Genomic DNA, 23,132 nt, shown 5'->3' with positions numbered 1-23,132 from the left:
AGTCCATTCTGAAGGAGATCAGCCCTGGGATTTCTTTGGAAGGAATGATGCTAAAGCTGAAACTGCAGTACTTTGGCCACCTCATGTGAAGAGTTGACTCATTGGAAAAGACTCTGATGCTGGGAGGGATTGGGAGCAGGAGGAGAAGGGGACGACAGAGGATGAGATGGCTGGATGGCATCACTGACTCGATGGACATGAGTCTGAGTGAACTCCGGGAGTTGGTGATGGACAGGGAGGCCTGGTGTGCTGCGATTCATGGGGTCGCAAAGAGTCGGACACGACTGAGCGACTGAACAGAACTGAACTGAACATGGCTTTGTGGTTAGCCGTTGCGTTAGTAACTTTAAATATTCTAACAAGCTTTGGTGAGCTTATGGTGGTGGTTTAGTCACTAAGTTGTGTCCGACTCTTGCGATCCCTTGGACTGTAGCCTGCAGATTCCTCTGTCCATGGGATTTCCCAGGCAAGAATACTGGAGTGGGTTGCCATTTCCTTCTCCAGGAGATCTCCTGACACAGGAAATGAACCCAGGTCTGCCTGTTTGGAAGGCAGATTCTTTACCAACTGAGTTATGAGGGAATCCCAGGTTAGTGAGCTGATGGGTGCCTACAATTATTTAAGGATCCAGGGGGAGTAAAAATAAAATGACATAACTCTGCTTTCTTACTACCAGGGCTTAAAATTTAGTTGGAAAAATAGCATGTGAACAGTTAATAAAATGACATATGTGAGTGTGTAATAATTATTTGTATGAATTCACAACTTTGAAGGAATTTCAAGTCCTGTGTAATACCCAATCTCTCTCTTCCTTGGTTTACACCAAATTTGACTGGTGTAAATGAATGGTGACTCTTGGGAATGTTCAGACTCTCTGAGGAGACTGGTCAAATGTTCCCATTTCCTGTGCCAACACCAGTCTCAGCTGCTGCAGCAGGGACCTCAGTGGGAAGTAGTCCTGATGCTTTTTCCTTGTTCATGTCCTGCAAAGGACCTGAATTAAAGAAAGACATTATATCTCATATGAAATGAGAACCCCTATGCAAGCTACTTCTGTATGTTTGACTGTTTTAGATTCTGCCTGTGAGATCATGCGGTGTTTGTGTCTGGCTGACTTCATTTAGTATCCCTTGGGTCCATCCATGTTGTTGCATATGGCAAAAACCATTTTTTAGAAGGCTGAATAATATTCCATTGTAAGTGTATACTACATTTTCTTTATCCTTCATTTAGCATTTAGGTTAAAAAATGGATAAAGGGCTTGAGTAGACATTTCTCCAAAGAACACATAGGGATATGAAATACAAAGGGTCAGCAAGGATACAGAAAAGATGCTCAAAATCACTAATCAGGGAAATGCAAATCAAAACCATAATGAGATATCACTTTACATCTGTTAGAATGGCTATTACCCACTTAAAAAAAAGTGTTGGTGAAGCTGTGAAGGAAAGGTAACTACCACTGTTGGAGGGAATGTAAATGGTGCAGCTATCATTTTATGGAAATGGTATGGGGAAAAGTATGGAAGATACTCAGGAAATTAAAAATTGAACTACTGTATGATCCAGTAACCTTATTTTGGAGTATTTATCTAAAGGAGTTGAAATCAGGATCTCAGATATTTGCATTCCCATGTTCTCTGCAGCATTATTCACAATAGCTAAAATGTAGAAATGATTATTTTTTAAAGTTGAGGAATCCTTATTTTTATGTGAAATCCTCAATTTTAAAAGGGACAAAATATAAATCAACGAAACTCTTTGCAAAGCAGCAAAAGAGGTTTATATTGGTATTAATGTGTGGTGAACATTGTTCTAAGCACTTTGTACAAATTTACTCTGAAGTACTAGGTGAGAATCATCCATAGGGGTAGGGAGCCTAGAATATAGGAAAAATGGGTTGGGGGCCCGTGGCCCAGATGAATCAGCTGGAACCCTCACGGTGGAGGTTACAGGTGGCCTGACCCTCCCCAGTGCCAGACCCACAACTGTGCTAACACAGACAATGTTTCCTCTGTCCAGCTCTCTTCTTGTTTTCTCTTTGCTCTCCTCCTCTCCGTTCTCTGGGTTTTCCTGGTGGAAAGTGGAAGAAGGAGCAATAAAACTTTCCAATAAAAATGCTAAATTATAAGCTTTTGTTCCTAATAAGCTGTGGGCAGAATTCTCTGTTGTTACTACAGAGGAACTTAATTAGTGAATTGTATTTTCATTCAAAACCTATACATGAATGTATAGGCACTGGAGAAACACTGTTCTCTCCTGATCTGTTGTTGCCCTGCAGCTGTTACAAAGAAAGTGTCATTACTTTGCATTCCTATGCTGCTTCAGGAGGAGAGACCCATCAACCAAAGTGGCACTGGGGTGGGTGTGTATGCTTTCCCATAGCCTATGCTGAATGCAGCCTTCAGAGAGCCTCAGCCCTCTACTAAGGGCAGAGACAGAAAATGGTAACACCACTGAGTTGGCAGCCCACCATACAGAGAAGCCTGAGTAGAGCCTCCAATTCAGCCTTCAATGCTAAGGTCTCAAAGCCTGGAGAGATGCAGGTAAAGGCCAAGCAGTATATCTGACTAATAATAGGAGGTAAGAAGGAGGCTTCTCCTGCATAGGACCTGGAGGAGAGGGTCTCAGTTCAGTTCAGTTCAGTCGCTCAGTCGTGTCCGACTCTTTGCGACCCCATGAATCGCAGCACACCAGGCCTCCCTGTCCATCACCAACTCCCGGAGTTCACTCAGACTCATGTCCATCGAGTCAGTGATGCCATCCAGCCATCTCATCCTCTGTCGTCCCCTTCTCCTCCTGCTCCCAATCCCTCCCAGCATCAGAGTCTTTTCCAATGAGTCAACTCTTCGCATGAGATGGCCAAAGTACTGGAGTTTCAGCTTTAGCATCATTCCTTCCAAAGAAATCCCAGGTCTGATCTCTTTCAGAATGGACTGGTTCAATCTCCTTGCTGGACCAAATAGAGTCTTCTCTCATGTCCTCCCAGAAGAACTGGGGACTGATACACTCTCTATGGCTCTTGTACAGGGTGTTCCAAAAATCTTAGTGTGGCTTTTAAGCTTTAAGAACTTTAAATGTGTAAATGCTATGAAATTACAAAAATACCATTTGAAAGTTATTTCTTATATTGTCTTGTTGAGATTTATGAGTTTTAATAATAAATGGGTATAAATATATATACAACTAAGAAATGGTAAATTTAATTTTTTCAGCCTCTATCAAGGTGACAGACATTGAAACAAAATGGTAAAATAAAACATTTTTTAAAATTCACAAAGCTATATGAATATATAAAATGTAAATAATTTATCTTTCAAATTATGCTTTTGTTGGCTTATAGTGTTTACACTTCTAAAGTTATTAAAGCTTAAAACACCATTAAGAATTTTGGGACACTCTGTTATTGTAGACCATTAGATAGCTGTATAGTACACATGGATCACTATAAAGTATTCATACAGGGTATGTGCTATAATAGTTCATTTATTCAATGGCTGTGTTTTCTGTGTGTGTTTGGAGAAGGCAGTGGCACCCCACTCCAGTACTCTTGCCTGGAAAATCCCATGGACGGTGGAGCCTGGTAGGCTGCAGTCCATGGGGTCACTAAGAGTCGGAGACGACTGAGCGACTTCACTTTCACTTTTCACTTTCATGCATTGGAGAAGGAAATGGCAACCCACTCTAGTGTTCTTGCCTGGAGAATCCCAGGGACAGGGGAGCCTGGTGGGCTGCCGTCTATGGCGTCGCACAGAGTCAGACATGACTGAAGCGACTTAGCAGCAGCAGCAGCAGCAGCAGCATGCACTGGGACTCAAAGGACATGAATTTGAGCATACTCTGGGAGATAGTGGAAAACAGAGGAGCCTGGTGTGCTGCAGCCCATGGGGTCCCAAAGAGCTGGACACGACTTAGTGACTGAACAACAGAGCACTAGGAATACAACAAAGTAAAAATTTCTGATCTCATAAATATATACTTTTAAAAAATAATTCAGTATATAACATCCTTAATTTAGAATTTGGGTTTAGTCATCATCCATCAGTGCTTTAGAAATTGCCATAAATTTTGAGAATAAGAATCTTTTTTCCTCCCAAATGTAATTTTAGAAAATTATTATCTCACCTTAGGAGGAGAATCATGCAGGTGATGGAATTTGAGTCTGTATTGTTTGGGTTCATTTATGCTCACACAGTTCTAGTAGGCTGGTCAGCAGTCAATCCCACTAGATTTCCCTAATCAACTCATTTGCCATTTCAAACCGCTCCTCTCTTCAAACCATCAATCCTCTTACCTCAGCCTACACATTTTCTTTCACTGAGAAAAAAACAGCTCATCTTTCCATATGGAGTCTTCTAACCTACCTGGATTTGTGCCCAGGTACTCTGGCTCCCTTCCATCTCTGGATGCCCAGTGGACTACTGGCTAAAATCAGCCCTTCTACCTGTACACTGGACACCTAATCTCTTTAGCTTTCTAAGAGCTTTGTTTCTTAAATTTATCCTCTTTTTTTCTATATCAGCACCATTTCTCTCTCTACGGGATCATTGTATCAGCACAAATACAGTGTAATTTCCATAAGGAAAAAGCTTCCTTGACTCTACCTTCCAATCTAATTATGATTCAATATCTTTGGTCTTGTTTACAGGAAATCTCAGAAGAATTGTCCTTACTAATTGTTTACTTTTTTCTCATTCTGTCTCAAACTGTCACAACAGGCTTGTATGTATCACCACTCCATTGAAAAAACACAAGTCAAGACCCGACTCAGTGACTACTCTATAGCTAAACACAAGGGCCAATTCCCAGTCCTGTACTTTTCTTTTTAGTGGCATTGACTCACTTAATCACATCCTCTTTGAGGAAATCTCTTCTTCACTTGCTTCTAGAACACATTTACTGACTGTGGCCTCTCTGTCTGCTTTCCTGGCTCCTTATCATTTTGCTCTAAATAATGGAACATCCAGGCTTCATTCTTGGACTTTTGCTGCAGCAGCTGCAGTAGTACGTGCTTTAATCCTTGTGGAGGTAGATGGCAAGTGCCCATGGCAAGTGCCAATTTGTAGTTGACACTCTTCTCTCTCTACCTGTATTCTGGACCCATGCTCCTAAATCCTGTTTCTTAGATGACTCAGATTTATATTTAGAGCCCCCATGTCACTCTTCACCTCTAGATTGGTATACCCAACTCTTACCTGTACATCTCTTAAAATTCAATGGGCATTTCAAGCCTAACATGTTCCAGAAAGAATTCATATTTTTTCCATCCAAACTTGCTCTCTTTATTCACTCTCTAGTAGTCAATGGCAGAACCATTTACCAGGTCAAATAATTTAGAGTCATTTTTATTTTTATTTATTTATGTTTAAATTTAATTAATTTTTTTACTTTACAATATTGTATTGGTGTTGCCATACATTGATTTGAATCCACCATGAGTGTACATGTGTTCCCCATCCTGAGCCTCCCTCCCACCTCCCTCCACATCCCATCCCTCTGGGTCATCCCAGTGCACCAGCCCCGAGCACCCTATATCATGCATCAAACCTGGACTGGTGATTTGTTTCACATATGATATTTTACATATTTCAATGCCATTTTCCCATATCATCCCACCCTCGCCCTCTCCCACAGAGTCCAAAAGACTGTTCAATACATCTGTGTCTCTTTTGCTGTCTTGCATACAGGGTTATTGTTACCTTCTTTCTAAATTCCATATATATCCATTAGTATACTATATTGGTGTTTTTCTTTCTGCTTACTTCACTCTGTATAATAGGCTCCAGTTTCATCCACCTCATTAGAACTGATTCAAATGTATTCTTTTTAATGGCTGATTAATATTCCATTGTGTATATGTACCACAGATTTCTTATCCATTCATCTACTGATGGATGTCTAGGTTGCTTCCATGTCCTGGCTATTGTAAACAGTGCTGTGATGAACATTGAGGTACACGTGTCTCTTTTGATTCTGGTTTCCTCGGTGTGTATGCCCAGCAGTGGGATTGCTGGGTCACATGGCAGTTCTATTTCCAGTTTTTTAAGGAATCTCCACACTGTTCTGGAGAAGGCAATGGCACCCCACTCCAGCACTCTTGCCTGGAAAACCCCATGGATGGAGGAGCCTGGTAGGCTGCAGTCCATAGGGTCGCTAAGAGTCGGAGATGACTGAGCGACTTCCCTTTCACTTTTCACTTTCATGCATTGGAGAAGGAAATGGCAACCCACTCCAGTGTTCTTGCCTGGAGAATCCCAGGGATGGGGAAGCCTGGTGGGCTGCCGTCTATGGGGTCGCACAGAGTCGGACACAACTGAAGTGACTTAGCAGCAGCAGCAGCAGCAGCAGCAGCCACACTGTTCTCCATAGTGGCTGTACTTGTTTGCATTCCCACCAACAGTGTAAGATTGTTCCCTTTTCTCCACACCCTCTCCAGCATTTATTGCTTGTAGACTTTTGAATAGTAGCCATTCTGACTGGCGTGAAATGGTACCTCATTGTTGTTTTGATTTGCATTTCTCTGATAATGAGTGATGTTGAGCATCTTTTCATGTGTTTGTTAGCCATCTGTATGTTTTTGGAGAAATGCCTGTTTAGTTCTTTGGTCTGCTTTTTGATTGGGTCTTTTATTTTTCTGGAATTGAGATGCAGGAGTTGCTTGTATATTTTTGAGATTAATTCTTTGTCCATTGCTTCATTTGCTATTATTTTCTCCCATTCTGAAGGCTGTCTTTTCACCTTGCTTATAGGTTCCTTTGTTGTGCAGACGCTTTTAATTTTAATTAGGTCCCATTTGTTTATTTTTGCTTTTATTTCCAATATTCTGGGAGGTGGGCCAAGGAGGATCCTGCTGTGATGTATGTCGGAGAGTGTTTTGCCTATGTTCTCCTCTAAGAGTTTTATAGTTTCTGGTCTTATGTTTAGATCTTTAATCCATTTTGAGTTTATTTTTGTGTATGGTGTTAGAAAGTGTTCTAGTTTCATTCTTTTACAAGTGGTTGACCAGTTTTCCCACCACCAGTTGTTAAAGAGTTTGTCTTTTCTCCATTGTATATTCTTTCCTCTTTTGTCAAAGATATAGTGGCCATAGGTGTGTGGATTTATCTCTGGGCTTTCTATTTTGTTCCACTGATCTGTATTTCTGTCTTTGTGCCAGTACCATACTGTCTTGATGACTGTGGCTTTGTAGTAGAGACTGGTCAGGCAGGTTGATTCCTCCAGTTCCATTCTTCTTTCTCAAGATTGCTTTGGCTATTCAAGGTTTTTTGTATTTCCATACAAATTGTGAAATTATTTATTCTAGTTCTCGAAAAATACCGTTGGTAGCTTGATAGGGACTGCATTGAATCTATAGATTGCTTTGGGTACTATATTCATTTTCATTATATTGATTCTTCTGATCCATGAGCACGTTATATTTTTCCATCTATTTGTGTCCTCTTTAATTTCTTTCACCAGTGTTTTATAGTTTTCTATATATAGGTCTTTTGTTTCTTTAGGTAGATATATTCCTAAGTATTTTATTCTTTTCATTGCAATGGTGAATGGAATTGCTTCCTTAATTTCTCTTTCTGTTTTCTCATTGTTAGTGTATAGGAATGCAAGGGATTTTTGTGTGTTAATTTTATATCCTGCAACTTTATTATATTCATTGATTAGCTCTAGTAATTTTCTGATGGAGTCTTTAGGGTTTTCTATGTAGAGGATCATGTCATCTGCAAACAGTGAGAGTTTTACTTCTTTTCCAATCTGAATTCCTTTTATTTTTCTTTCTGCTCTGACTGCTGTAGCCAAAACTTCCAAAACTATGTTGAATAGTATTGGTGAGAGTGGGCACCCTTGTGTTGTTCCTGACTTTAGGGGAAATGCTTTCAATTTTTCACCATTGAGGATAATGTTTGCTGAGGGTTTGTCATATATAGCTTTTATTATGTTGAGGTATGTTCCTTCTATGCCTGCTTTCTGGAGGTTGTTTTTTTTTTTTTTTATCATAAATGGATGTTGAATTTTGTCAAAGGCTTTCTCTGCATCTATTGAGATAATCATATGGTTTTTATTTTTCAATTTGTTAATGTGGTGTATTACATTGATTGATTTGCAGATATTGAAGAATCCTTGCATCCCTGGGATAAAGCCCACTTGGTCATGATGTATGATCTTTTTAATATGTTGTTGGATTCTGTTTGCTAGAATTTTGTTAAGGATTTTTGCATCTATGTTCATCAATGATATTGGCCTGTAGTTTTCTTTTTTTGTGGCATCTCTGTCAGGTTTTGGTATTAGGGTGATGGTGGCCTCATAGAATGAGTTTGGAAGTTTACCGTCCTCTGCAATTTTCTGGAAGAGTTTGAGAAGGATAGGACTTCTCTAAATTTTTGGTAGAATTCAGCTGTGAAGCCATCTGGACCTGGGCTTTTGTTTGTTGGAAGATTTCTGATTACAGTTTCAATTTCCGTGCTTGTGATGGGTCTGTTAAGATTTTCTATTCCTTCCTGGTTCAATTTTGGAAAGTTGTACTTTTCTAAGAATTTGTCCATTTCTTCCAAGTTGTTCATTTTATTTGCATATAGTTGCTGGCAATAGTCTCTTATGATCCTTTGTATTTCTGTGTTGTCTGTTGTTATCTCTCCATTTTCCTTTCTAATTTTGTTGATTTGATTTTTCTCCCTTTGTTTCTTGATAAGTCTGGCTAATGGTTTGTCAATTTTATTTATCTTCTCAAAGAACCAGCTTTTGGTTTTGTTGTTTTTGCTATGATCTCTTTTGTTTCTTTTGCATTTATTTCTGCCCTACTTTTTAATATTTCTTTCCTTCTACTAACCCTGGGGTTCATAATTTCTTCCTTTCCAAGTTGCTTTAGGTATGCTGCTGCTAAGTCGCGTCAGTCGTGTCCGACTCTGTGCGACCCCATAGACGGCAGCCCACCAGGCTCCCCCGTCCCTGGGATTCTCAAGGCAAGAACACTAGAGTGGGTTGCCATTTCCTTCTCCAATGCATGAGAGTGAAAAATGAAAGTGCAGTCGCTCAGTTGTGTCCAACCCTTAGCAACCCCATGGACTGTAGCCCACCAGGCTCCTCCATCCATGGGATTTTCCAGGCAAGATAGAATTAGGTTATTTATTTGACTTTTTTTCTTGTTTCTTGAGGTAAGCCTGTATTTCTATGAACCTTCCCCTTAGTACTGTTTTTACAGTGTCCCATAGGTTTTGGGTTGTTGTATCTTCATTTTCATTCGTTTCTATGCATATTTTGATTTCTTTTTTGATTTCTTCTGTGGTTTGTTGGTTATTCAGCAGCGTGTTTTTCAGCCTCCATATGCTGGGATTTTTAATAGTTTTTCTCCTGTAATTGACATCTAATCTTACTGCGTTATGGTCAGAAAAGATGCTTGGAATGATTTCAATTTTTTTGAATTTATCAAGGCTAGATTTATGGCCCAGGATGTGATCTATCCTGGAGAAGGTTCCGTGTGTGCTTGAGAAAAAGGTGAAATTCATTTTTTTGGGGGTGAAATGTCCTATAGATATCAATTAGGTCTAACTGGTCTATTGTATCATTTAAAGTCTGTGTTTCCTTGTTAATTTTCTGTTTAGTTGATCTATCCATAGGTGTGAGTGGGGTATTAAAGTGTCCCACTATTATTGTGTTATTGTTAATTTCCCCTTTCATACTTGTCAGCATTTGTCTTACATATTGCGGTGCTCCTATGTTTGGTGCATATATATTTATAACTGTTATATCTTCTTCTTGGATTGATCCTTTGATCATTATGTAGTGTCCTTCTTTGTCTCTTTTCACAGCCTTTGTTTTAAAGTGTATTTTATCTGATTATGAGTATTGCTACTCCTGCTTTCTTTTGATCTCTATTTGCATGGAATATATTTTTCCAGCCCTTCACTTTCAGTCTGTATGTGTCCCTTGTTTTGAGATGGGTCTCTTGTTGACAACATATATAGGGGTCTTGTTTTTGTATCCATTCAGCCAGTGTTTGTCTTTTGGTTGGGCATTCAACCCATTTACATTTAAGGTAATTATTGATAAGTATGATCCCGTTGCCATTTATTTTATTGTTTTGGGTTCAAGTTTATACACCCTTTCTGTGTTTCCTGTCTAAAGAAGATCCTTTAGCATTTGTTGGAGAGTTGGTTTGGTGGTACTGAATTCTCTCAGCTTTTGCTTGTCTGTAAAGCTTTTGATTTCTCCTTCATATTTGAATGAGATCCTTGCTGGGTACAGTAATCTGGGCTTAGGTTATTTTCTTTCATCACTTTAAGTATGTCTTGCCATTCCCTCCTGGCTTGAAGAGTTTCTATTGAAAGATCAGCTGTTATCCTTATGGGAATTCCCTTGTGTGTTATTTGTTGTTTTTCCCTTGCTGCTTTTAATATTTGTTCTTTGTGTTTGATTTTGTTAATTTGATTAATATGTGTTTTGGGGTGTTTCACCTTGGGTTTATCCTGTTTGGGACTCTCTGGGTTTCTCGGACCTGGGTGATTATTTCCCTCCTCATTTTAGGGAAGTTTTCAACTATTATTTCCTCAAGTATTTTCTCATGGTCTTTCTTTTTGTCTTCTTCTTCTGGGACACCTATGATTCGAATGTTGGGGCATTTAACATTGTCCCAGAGGTCTCTGAGGTTGTCCTCATTTCTTTTAATTCATTTTTCTTTTTTCCTCTTTTTCATTTATTTCTACCATTCTATCTTCTATCTCACTTATCCTGTCTTCTGCCTCCATTATTCTACTGTTGCTTCCCTCCAGAGTGTTTTTGATCCCATTTATTGCATTAGTCATTATATATTGACTCTTTTTTTATTTCTTTTAGGTCCTTGTTAAACCTTTCTTGCATCTTCTCGATCCTTGCCTCCAGGCTATTTATCTGTAACTGCAATTTGTTTTCAAGATATTGGATCATTTTCACTGTAATTATTTGGAATTCTTTATCAGGTAGATTCCCTATCTCTTCCTCCTTAATTTGGTTTGGTGGGCATTTATCCTGTTCCTTTACCTGCTGAGTATTTCTCTGCCTTTTCATCTTGTTTATATTGCTGTGTTTGGGGTGGCCTTTCTGTATTCTGGCAGTTTGTGGTTCCTCTTTATTGTGGAGGTTTCACACTGTGGGTGGGGTTGGACGGGTGGCTTGTCAAGGTTTTCTGGTTAGGGAAGCTTGTGTCGGTGTTCTGGTGGGTTGGACAGGATTTCTTCTTTCTGGAGTGCAATGAAGTATCCAGTAATAAGTTTTGAGATGTCATTGGGTTTGGTGTGACTTTGGTCAGCCTGTGTATTGAGGCTCAGCATCATGTTCCTGTGTTGCTGGATAATTTGCGTGGTATGTCTTGTTGGCCCTTGGGCGGTGCTTGGTTTCAGTGTAGGTATGGAGGTGTTTGGTGAGCTCCTATTGATTAATGTTCCCTGAATTCAGGAGTTCTCTGGTATTCTCAGGATTTGGACTTAAGCCTCCTGCCTCTGGTTTTCAGTCTTATTCTTACAGTAGCCTCAAGACTTCCCCATCTATACAGCACTGATGATAAAACATCTAGGTTAAAGATGAAAAGTTTCTCCACATGAGGGACACCCAGAGAGGTACACAGAGTTACATGGAGAAGAGGAGAAGGAGGAGAGAGATAGAGGTGACCAGGAGGAGAAGAGGGGGAGTCAAAAGGGGAGAGAGCAAGCTAGCCAGTAATCACTTCCCTATGTGCTCTCCACAGACTGGATGCCTCAGAGATGTTCACGGAGTTATACATAGAAGAGAAGAGGGAGGAAGGAGACAGAGGTGGCCAGGAGGATAAAAGGGGGAATCAAAAGGAGCGTGACAGATTCAGCCAGTAATCAGTTCCCTAAGTGTTCTCCACAGCCCAGAACACACAAAGAGATTCACTGAGTTGGGTAGAGAAGAAAAGGGGGAGGGGGGAGATAGAGGGGACCTGGTGGAGAAAAAGGAGAGTCAAAAGGGGGAGAGAGCAATCAGGCCAGTGATCTCGCTCCCATGTAAAAACGGGTACTGAAGATTGGGTTCTTAAAGGTACAAAGTGGATAACAAATACCAAAAAGCAAAGATTAAAAAATCTTGAGTAGAGGTTAGATTCTCAAAAATACAATATTTAAAAAAAACACCAAAACACAAAAACAAACAAACAAACAAAAAAACACCAAAAAACAAAACCCAAAAAACAAATAAAAAAACACAAATCACAGAAATTATAAAATATATTATATATGAAGTTTGCTTTAAAAATAGGATCTTTCTTGTTTTTTTTTTTTTTTTGCAAGGTAATAGTAGGTTATAACAATGAAAATTAAAGGAGTAATGGGGACTTAAAAATAACAAAAAAATAAAATAAAAATTTTAAATTTAATTTTAAAAAATGATAATAGTAAAAATATATCTAAGACTTTCTCTGGAGGTGTTGCGGATAGTGTGGGGTCAGTTCATTTTCAGATAGTTCCTTGGTCCCGCTTGTACTTCTCACGGTCTATAGGCCCCTTCCTCTGTAGTCGGCGCTAACTTCAGGGTTTTAGTCTATTGCACCTGTCACTTCCAAAGCTGTCCCCTCTGCTTATTTTAGCTTCTTCTGTTTGTTGGTCTCTTCAGTGTCTAATTTCTGCCCTGACACAAAGGGCATGGTGGTGGTCAATTTTTTTAGGCTTGCTTGTTCAGTCGTGCTTTGGGGAGGGAGGAACACTGCAAACAAATATCACTGGCGTGTGTTCACATGATTCAGCCACACTGGGTTTGCCCCCACTCATGACATGTGTGCTTTCCCAGTCTACACTGCTCAGACTCTAGGTTGCTCTGCCGGGAACTGTCTGATGCAGGCCCTAGTTTGCATGCACTTCCCAGGTCTAAGCCGCTCAAGTTCAGGTTTTTGGGTACTCCACAAAGGCGCAGACTTGGTTGGGCCTATGTTTTGCGCCCGTCCTAGGTCTGAGCAGTTCAGGTGACCAGCTCCTTGGCACACGTAGTCACCCCCAGTTGAAGGCTGCGACTTATCCCCTCCCCCATCCCAGCTGCTCAGTTTTCTGGGTGTACAACGGGTGCACCTTTTGTCTCTTCTGGGAAGCTGATCTCTGGCTGCGGCCCTCCCAGCAGATGTTGACCATCCAGAATCCCAAGGAGTCTTGGTTAGCAACGAAATCTGCTTACAGTTTGGTATAGGATGCCTCTCTGGGGCCACGATTGCCCCCTTCCGGCTCCGGCTGCCTTCACCTGCCTGTTTCTGGCAGGGGATGGGCCAGTTCATGCAGCTGGCTAGCTCTGCTCAGTCCTTTGTTCTGTGAGCCTTCCTGGTGGTGGTTAGGGTTTTTCGCGGGATCGCGGGATAGCTATCCCACAGTCTGGGTTGCTATCTCAAGCTAATTCCCTCAGATTGCCCTCAGAGCATTCAGGCCAGGTCCTTATTCTAAGCAATGCTGCCCGCTCCTCCCTGTCCCTCTCCCGCTTGCTAGTCGGGGATGTGAGCATCTGGGCTGTTGCACTGCTGCGAGTTGCTGTTAGGCACCTAATCTGTGAGTTTTAATTATTTATTTATTTTCCCTCCTGGTTATTTTGCCCTCTGAGATTCCAAGGCTTGCCACAGACGCACCAGAGAGAGTGTTTCCTGGTGTTTGGAAACTTCTCTTTTTTAAGACTTCCTTCCCAGGGTGGATCTCCATCCCTATCTCTTTTGTGTCTCTTTTTATCTTTTATATTTTGTCCTACCTCCTTTCGAAGACAATAGGCTGCTTTTCTGGGTGCCTGATGTCCTCTGCCAGCATTCAGAAGTTGTTCTGTGGAATTTGCTCGGCGCCCAAATGTTCTTTCCATGAATTTGTGGGGGAGAAAGTGGTCTCCCCATCCCATTCCTCTGCCATCTTAGGACCGCCTCCCTAGAGTCATTTTTAGATTTGACGTTTTATCATTTTCATTGTGGCCACTCTTGTTAACCCTGGTTCTTGCCCACCCTTGCCCACTCCTGCACTACTACAATAACCTCCTCATTATTCTCCCTCCTTTTAAGTTACCAGCCCATAGAACTTGTCTACACAGCAGTCCAAATAATTCCTCTAACGCATTAAGTTTGATCTTGGCTCTCCCCTGCCCAAACTTTTCAGGTGGCTTCCCGCAATACCTGGAATACATTTCTGTTGATCATGTGCTGTAAAGTCCTTCCTTATTTAGTTCCTGTTTACTTTTCTAACTTCATTTCTTTCTTAAAAAAATTATTTATTTGACTCTGCTGGGTCTTAGTTGTGGGATGTGGGATCTTTAGTTGTGACATGTGTGATCTTTAGTTGCAGCTTGTGAAATCTATGAACCCACCCTCCTTGCATTGGGAATGAAGTCTTAATCCCTCCAACCTCATTTTGAACCACTCTCTTCATTACTACCTTTAACCTGCTGCTCCTCAGGATCACCCCAAGACAGCCCCTTCCCCAGGCTCTGGGCCTGGAATGCTTTTCCCCTATAGTTTCCTGAACCTCATTCATGACTCTGCTGCAATGTTGCTTCTTCAGAGATGCCCCTTCTCATCATCCTGGGTAAAGCAATACCCTTTCTGAACCCAAGACTCATATTATATCTTTTTACTCTGTATTTTTATAAAACTTATCGCTTCCTGATATTAGATTATAGCTTGACTTAAAAAATTATTAATTATCTTCCTCTAAAAGAACAGAAGTTCCCTGAGGGTGGGGACTTTTTTGTTGGCTTTATCTCGAGTGCCTTTGAGCCATCCTTGAAACAAGAGGTGCTCTATAAATATTTATTGAATAAAGAAAATATTCTTTCCGTTGCAATGGTGAATGGAATTGTTTCCTTAATTTCTCTTTCAGTTTTCTCATTATTAGTGTATAGGAATGCAAAGGATTTCTGTGTGTTGATTTTATATCCTGCAACTTTACTATAATCATTGATTAGTTCTAGTAATTTTCTGGTGGAGTCTTTAGGGTTTTCTATGTAGAGGATCATGTCATCTGCAAATAGTCAGAGTTTTACTTCTTCTTTTCCAATTTGGATTCCTTTTATTTCTTTTTCTGCTCTGATTGCTGTGGCCAAAACTTTCAAAACTATGTTGAAAAGTAACGGTGAAAGTGGGCACCCTTGTGTTGTTCCTGACTTTAGGGGAAATGCTTTCAATTTTTCACCATTGAGGATAATGTTTGCTGAGGGTTTGTCATATATAGCTTTTATTATGTTGAGGTATGTTCCTTCTATTCCTGCTTTCTGGAGAGAAAGCTGTGGTACATATACACAATGGATTATTACTCAGCCATTAAAAAGAATACATTTGAATCAGTTCTAATGAGATGGATGAAACTGGAACCTATTATACAGAGTGAAGTAAGCCAGAAAGAAAAACACCAATACAGTATACTAACACATATATATGGAATTTAGAAAGATGGTAACAATAACCCTGTGTACGAGACAGCAAAAGAGACACTGATGTATAGATCAGTCTTATGGACTCTGTGGGAGAGGGAGAGGGTGGGGAGATTTGGGAGAATGGCGTTGAAACATGTATAATATCATGTATGAAACGAGTCGCCAGTCCAGGTTCGATGCACGATACTGGATGCTTGGAGCTGGTGAACTGGGACGACCCAGAGGGAGGGTATGGGAAGGGAGGAGGGTTCAGAATGGGGAACACAGGTATACCTGTGGCGGATTCATTTTGATATTGGCAAAACTAATACAATATTGTAAAGTTTAAAAATAAAATAAAATTAAAAAAAAATAAAACAAACAAACAAAAAAAAATAGCACAGGCTGGAATTAGAGAAAATCTTCTACTCATCAGCAATGCTTTCTTTTTTTTCTCCTCCTCTTCCTTCTATTTCTTCCTCTTCTCCTCCATTTGCCTTCTCTTTCTCCTCCTCCCTCTCCCCTTTCCTTTTTCCTCTTACTTAAAAAAGTTACTTTTAAAAAATATTAAGTGAAACAAAGTAGTTGAAACCATCAGGAATAATTCCCTGTTTCTTATGTAGTAACCTGAGAGTGTGTGTCTTTGTGTGTGTGTGTGTGTGTATGTGTGTGTGTGTTGTGGAGTGGGCAGTGGTTGCACATAGTGGATGGATGAGTGAGGGGCAGAACTCTGCCTTTAACAGGTGTCAGAGAAAAGGCTGCAGTCTGAGGTACAAGCCGGAATCGAGGGGACATGCATTTTTCTTTTTTAACTTCCTTTATGTAGATGCTAATAGAGAGCCCAGCTAGGGTCAAGTCAGGGGTCAAAAGGGCTCTTTAATATTGCTGGTTACATCTGCCTCAGCACAGTCCACAAGATGATACTATCTTGGGACAAAGGGTCATCTGTTGGATGGATAGACAGTCAGTGCTACTTCTTTTCTTTACTCTGCATCCTTAATAAATAAGCTTGGCTTAGCACCTGAGGGTTTCCTGCCCTTTAGGTGTATTACAAAGGGTAGTAATCCTTCCCTTACTTGTTGAGTTAGTCTGGAGAACACTGAGGATCATTTCCTAAATGGACTGATCCTACATAATGAATAGAAGTCTTAAAATTCTGTATATATAAGGCAGATTTCAAAGGAGCTTCCCATTTCTGTTCTCTTTGCCTCCTCCTCTCAGCACTTGGTCAGTTCCTTTTGGCTACTGTTTATGGTGAAGTTAATCATTCAGAAAACTAAGATCATGAATGAAAACTGCTTTGAATGAGACTCTGACACATGAAGTCCCCAAGCCTCCAGTCTCAGCCTGTCACCTGCTACCCGCGTGACCTGAATCCAGGCTCTGCATCCAGGCTGCATGAGCCTGAGTTTCCCCACTGGGGAAGAGATAGGGCTGGTCCCATCACTTCATGGCAAATAGATGGGGAAACAATGGAAACAGTGATAGACTTTATTTTTTTTGGCTCCATTTTGGCAAATGGTGGCTGCAGCCATGAAATTAAAAGATGCTTGTTCCTTGGAAGAAAAGTTATGACCAACCTAGACAGCATATTAACAAGCAGAGACATTACTTTGACAACAAAGGTCTGTCTAATGAAGGCTATGGTTTTTCCAGTAGTCATGTGTGGATGTGAGAGTTGGGCTATAAGGAAAGTTGAGTGCCAAAGAGTTGATGCTTTTGAACTGTGGTGCTGGAGAAGACTCTTGAGAGTCCCTTGGACTACAAGGAGATCCAACCAGTCCACCCTAAAGGAAATCAGTCCTGGGTGTTCTTTGGAAGGACTGATGCTAAAGCTGAAACTCCAATACTTTGGCCACCTGATGCGAAGAACTGACTCATTTGAAAAGACCCTGATACTGGGAAAGATTGAAGGTGGGAGGAGAAGGGGACCGACAGAGGATGAGATGGTTGGATGGCATTACTGACACGATGGACATAAGTTTGAGCAAGCTCTGGGAGTTGGTGATGGACAGGAAAGCCTGGCATGCTGCAGTCCATGGGGTCACAGAGAGTCGGACATGACTGAGTGACTGAACTGAACTGAACTGAATCATTGAAATAATACAGAATCACTGACCAGCCAATTCTATCCAGGCCATGAGCAGAGAGTTTTCACAAATTCTGGGAACCTTCTGGTTTTCTTTCTAGGCAGCGCTGGAGAAGAAATTGGGATTGTAAAAGAAATCTTCGTTTTCTGTAAAGTAAGTTCTGAACTTTTCTAAGTTTATGAAAAATAATTTACTTGGCTGATAGAGAGTTAATTATAAAGGGATTTAATGAATAGTGCTTGAGGTTTGGTTCAATTAAAAAGTACCCACTGCCCAGCTGAGAGCTGAACAAATCTGCTTGCTGCATTCTTTGGTCAAATGACATATTAACTTTCTAATAGGTTGATTTTTGTCAGGCAGATAAGCGTAGCCCCTCCTGTGTTGTTTGTCTCCAGCCGCGTACATGAAGTGGAGCCCATTGGTATGGTTTTGAGATTGGAGTATGGGAAGAAGACAAACATGAATAAACATGAAGGTCAAGAAACCCAGAGTACAGAGGGTTTTGTTATTCTTTCAACATTTGTCACCAGATGCGTGCCTCAAATAAGTCTGGCTTCGAGAAACGGTTTTTAAGACTTGCTTAGATGTGACAGCTGTAAAAGTCCCTCATGAACTCTGAAAAGGCAATCTCAGCCCAGCTGCTCATGTTTAGGGCTATCCAGAATGAAAATGCTGTTAGCAACAGAATTCATTTCTCCCCCAGTAATGGCTCTGACAAACATTCAGTGCCAAAGATGAGACTGTGTTTTTCTTTTTCTTTTTTGTATTTTTCCTATCTGGATTTAACAATGGTACTATGTTCTTGATCACCAGGGGTGTGCAAAAGTAATAATAAAGCCCGTGGGTAATGAAAGCTACCACAGAGCACAGGAAGCTCATGAATGATCTCAACTCGGGGAGGGCTGAGTTCCTGTGACCACCTTGTGAGACAGACTACGGAGCATCTAAAGAGAGAGAACTACACCAAATTAATGAATTATATTGGAATGCATGCCTTTAAAAAAATACTGTTCATGGGGTTCTCAAGGCAAGATCTTATACTGGAGTAGTTTGCCATTCCCTCCCCTCCTGTTCTTTCCCTGATGCTGGGAAAGAGTAAAGGCAAAAGGAGAAGAGTATGGCAGAGGTAGGGATGGTTGGATGGCATCACCAATTCAATGAAAATGAACTTGGGCAAACTCTGGGAGATGGTGAGGGACAGCGAGGCCTGGTGTCCTGCAATCCATAGGGTCGCAGAGGCAGATAAGACTTAGCGACTGAGCACACACACACACACACACACACACGCGCACATTGGAAGGCATGTAGGAGTTTGCCTGCACATCTCATGCATGTTGAAGTACCCTTAAGAATTTCCTTAAGGTGATTGATTGGTGTTAATGAACAGTATAGAGTCATACAAATTTATTTATTTCAATAAAGTTAAGTTTGCTGTATGTATTTGTGAATAGATATGTCTCTTTTATTGTTAACACTTTGAGGACATGAACTATGTCTCATTATGAATAACAGTATCCTTCATAAACTCTAACATCATGTCATGCACCTCAGTTCCCCCAATTAATTTTGGCTTTGTTGAGTGACACATTAGGACATTAAAGCACTCAGAATCAACTGAAATGAAAACCATGTCAGGATTCGGAACTGGAAATGGGCTACCTACTACCTGTCAATTTGACAGAATGGCCTTCTCTGCCTACGTGTGCTTTACTATAGAGCCCGAGCCAGGACGTCAGGAGTAGTTCCTTGCTCTCTGAATCCCTGTCTGTCAAAATTCTACTTCTCTCTTCATGGTCTCACTCAAATATCCCTATCTTTAAGAAGCTGCCCAGATCCCTCCACTAAAGTTAACTTTCTCCTCTCTATTCCTAGAGGAGGGCTTCTTAACCTTGGCATTATTGACATTTTGTGCCAGATAATTCTTTGTTGCTGTGGAGGGGGTGGGGAGAGAGGGGGCTGTTCTGTGCATTGTAGAGTGTTTAGCATCATTCGTGGCTTCTAGCTACTAGCTGTCAGCAGCACCTCCCCAGCCGTGACAACTGACAGTGTTTCCAAATATTTCCAATATTCCTTGGAAGGTAATGTCACTCCTGGTTGAGAATCACTGTCCTTCAGCAGATTTTTGGACTGTCATTATAGCAATTGTCATCTCTCTCTTTTTCTTAGTATATATACTTGACTGTTGGATTTTTAACCTCTTTTGAGTGTGGGGATAACCTATATTTTTCAATCTTGGTAAGCTCTCTCTACTAAACTCTTAGCATAATCTATCTATCTATCTATCTGTTTATCTATCTATATGGTATAGAGAGCTTACCAAGAGTGAAAAATATAGATTACCCCTATACTCAAAGAAGTTAAAGTCTAACAGTCTATATCTACCTATCTCTCCCCAACCCCCTGCCCCACAGCAACCACCAGTCTGTTTCCTATGTCTATGTCTGTTTCCACATATGTGATATCTATATATGATGTTTGTCTTTCTCTTTCTGACTTACTTCACTTAGTATGATAATCTCTAGTTGTGTTCATGTTGCTGAAAATGGCATTACTTTGTTCTTTTTTATGGTTGAGTAGTATTCCCTTGTATATGTGTACCACATCTTCTTTATCCATTCATCTGTCAGTGGACATTTAGGTTGTTTCCATGCCTTGGCTATTGTGAACAACGCTACCATGAACATAGGGGTGGATGCATCTTTTTGAAATATAAAGTTTTGTCTGAATATATGCCCAGGAGTTGAACTGCTGAATCATATGGAAATTCTAGTTTTAGTTTTCTGAGAAACCTCCATACTGTTTTCCACAGTGACTACACCAATTTACATTTCCACCAATGGTATAGGAGGTTTCCCTTTTCTGCATGTCCTCTCCAGCATTAATTATCTGTAGATTTTTTGATGATGGCCATTCTGATTGGTGTGAAGTTATACCTCACTGTAATTTTGATTTGCATTTGTCAAATTGCCAACGTCTGCTGGATCATGGAAAAAGCACGAGAGTTCCAGAAAAACATCTATTTCTGCTTTATTGACTATGCCAAAGCCTTTGACTGTGTGGATCACAATCAACTGTGGAAAATTCTTCAAGAGATGGGAATACCAGACCACCTGACCTGCCTCTTGAGAAACCTGTATGCAGGTCAGGAAGCAACAGTTAGAACTGGACATGGAACAACAGACTGGTTCCAAATAGGAAAAGGAGTACGTCAAGGCTGTATATTGTCACCCTGTTTATTTAACTTATATGCAGAGTACATCATGAGAAACGCTGGACTGGAAGAAACACAAGCTGGAATCGAGATTGCCAGGAGAAATATCAATAACCTCAGATATGCAGATGACACCACCCTTATGGCAGAAAGTGAAGAGGAACTAAAACGCCTCTTGATGAAAGTGAAAGAGGAGAGTGAAAAAGTTGGCTTAAAACTCAACATTCAGAAAACTAAGATCATGGCATCTGGTCCCATCACTTCATGGGAAACAGATGGGGAAACAGTGGAAACAGTGTCAGACTTTATTTTTCTGGGCTCCAAAATCACTGCAGATCGTGATTGCAGCCATGAAATTAAAAGATGCTTACTCCTTGGAAGGAAAGTTATGACCAACTTAGATAGCATATTGAAAAGCAGAGACATTACTTTGCCAACAAAGGTCCATTTAGTCAAGGCTATGGTTTTTCCAGTGGTCATGTATGGATGTGAGAGTTGGACTGTGAAGAAGGCTGAGCACCAAAGAATTGATGCTTTTGAACTGTGGTGTTGGAGAAGACTCTTGAGAGTCCCTTGGACTGCAAGGAGATCCAACCAGTCCATTCTGAAGGAGATCAGCCCTGGGATTTCTTTGGAAGGAATGGATACTAAAGCTGAAACTCCAGTACTTTGGCTACCTCATGCGAAGAGTTGACTCATTGGAAAAGACTCTGATACTGGGAGGGATTAGGGGCAAGAGGAGAAGGGGACAACAGAGGATGAGATGGCTGGATGACATCACTGACTCAATGGACAAGAGTTTGGGTGAACCCTGAGAGTTGGTGAAGGACAGGGAGACCTGGCGTGTTGCAGTTCATGGGGTCACAAAGAGTCGGACACGACTGAGCGACTGAACTGAACTGAACTGAATAGTGATTTTGAGCATCTTTCATGTGCATATTGGCCATCTGATGTTTTCTTTAGAGAAATTTCTATTTAGGTTTTCTGCCCATTTTTGGATAGCATTTATTTTTAAGTTGTATGAACTCTTTGTATATTTTGGAAATTAAGCCCTTGTTGGTCACATCATTTGCAAATATTTTCTCTATTCTGTAGGCTGTCTTTTTGTTTATGGTTTCCTTTGCTTAGCAAAAGCTTGTAAGCTTGATTAGGTCCCACTTATTTATTTTCATTTCTGTTGCCTTGGGAGATAAAAATGGTCTTGATACTTGAAATGTAGACTGAAACCAACAAGAATATAGTGAGGATATTGGAAAAGACTTCTCAAAGGACCTATGCCATGATTTTGTTCTCTAATGGGAATAGAGGTTGCTAATCTTGTAATAACTTTTCCTTCACATGGTGTGATACACTTTTACCTAAAAAATACCTTTGTGTCTACACTAGGGAAATATATAATAGGTAACTTATAACAGAGCTATGCTTGTAGTTCCTTTTGCTTTGAAACTGGGATTCTTTGTGCTAGTCCAATTGAATTAAATGTGGGCAATGGGGATTTTTTAGCCTTGAGACAGATTGCATGTGCTTGTGTGTGTGTGTGTGTGTGTGTGTGTGTGTGTTGGTTGGTTGGTTGGTTTGCTTCCAGTTGGTTCTCAGGGTAGCCTACTCTAAATTAATTTGAGAATGTCAGAACTTACTTGATATACTAGAGACCATGAGTCCTTAAAGTATTGTCCATGAATCCCTTGGGTGCCTAAATCCATTTCAGGGAATCTGCAAGTTCAAGGCTATTTTCATAATAATAGTAATACTAAGCTGCTATTTTCCTTTTTCACTGTGTTGATATTTGCATTATATTGATAGCTCAAAAGCAGTAGTGGGTAAACTTCTGGCTCCTTAGCACAAATCAAAGGAATGGCATCCAATTCTGCTTGTGGTGACTGTATTTTTCACTGCCATGCAATTTTTGATTTTTAAAAAAGCCAGTTTTACCTAAGAATTCTCTTGATAAGACAGAAAAGACTATTAATTTAATCAAATCTCAACTCTTGAGTGTATATCTGCAAGCATCAGGCATAAGTACAAGAGAATTACAGACACTATTTAGACTAATTACAGAGACCATTTCCCACAGTTGTGGAAAGCTATCCACTTGTAATAAATTCTTGTTCTATAAATCATTTAGTTTCTCTGATAGAATTCTGACTGATACAGGTCTAGGGGAGGGTATTTGAGAGCTACCAAGTGTCTGCCTGGCTACTATATAACTAAAAAAAGTTGTTTTCTTCTGTGTTGATTCAGAGACTAGAGTGATATCATCATGAGAGAAGTTAGAGGCAGGATAGAAATGGAACTCTGGAAACGGATTAATTTAATTTGGCTTAGATTCCATCTCTGCCATTTACTTGTAGCTCTAGTTTTCTTATCTGTAAAGTGGTGATAATAATAGTATCTATTTTATGTGATTGTTGAGAGTTAAATGAGTTACTATTTGGAAGGTTCTTCGAATAGTGTCTTTCATGTAGTAAGCATTATTTAAGGTTCTGT

The 23,132-nt window shown here is 40.4% G+C and overlaps 1 long non-coding RNA gene across 5 annotated transcripts in view; it reads left to right on the top strand.

Moving 5' to 3' along the window:
- LOC147343043 (uncharacterized) overlaps window positions 1-18,913 on the top strand; it is a 268,552-nt gene extending 249,639 nt beyond the window's left edge. For 2 of the 5 annotated variants that reach the window (XR_015156903.1, XR_015156896.1), the window contains 2 exons: window positions 17,535-17,587; window positions 18,248-18,909. This is a non-coding gene — a long non-coding RNA (uncharacterized LOC147343043). Of the gene's footprint in view, window positions 1-17,534; window positions 17,588-18,247 lie in introns of all 5 variants that reach the window. The other 3 variants (XR_015156904.1, XR_015156909.1, XR_015156905.1) reach the window with 3 other exon arrangements.
- The last annotated feature ends 4,219 nt before the right edge of the window (window positions 18,914-23,132 follow it).

This window comes from Bos grunniens, chromosome 28, assembly GCF_055505025.1.
Source record: "Bos grunniens cultivar Pamir isolate PY7600 chromosome 28, Bosgru_T2T1.0, whole genome shotgun sequence".
NCBI lineage: Eukaryota > Metazoa > Chordata > Mammalia > Artiodactyla > Bovidae > Bos > Bos grunniens.
The sequence above is the reverse complement of the archived record's forward strand: the minus strand, read 5'-3'. Positions and strand labels throughout refer to the sequence as shown.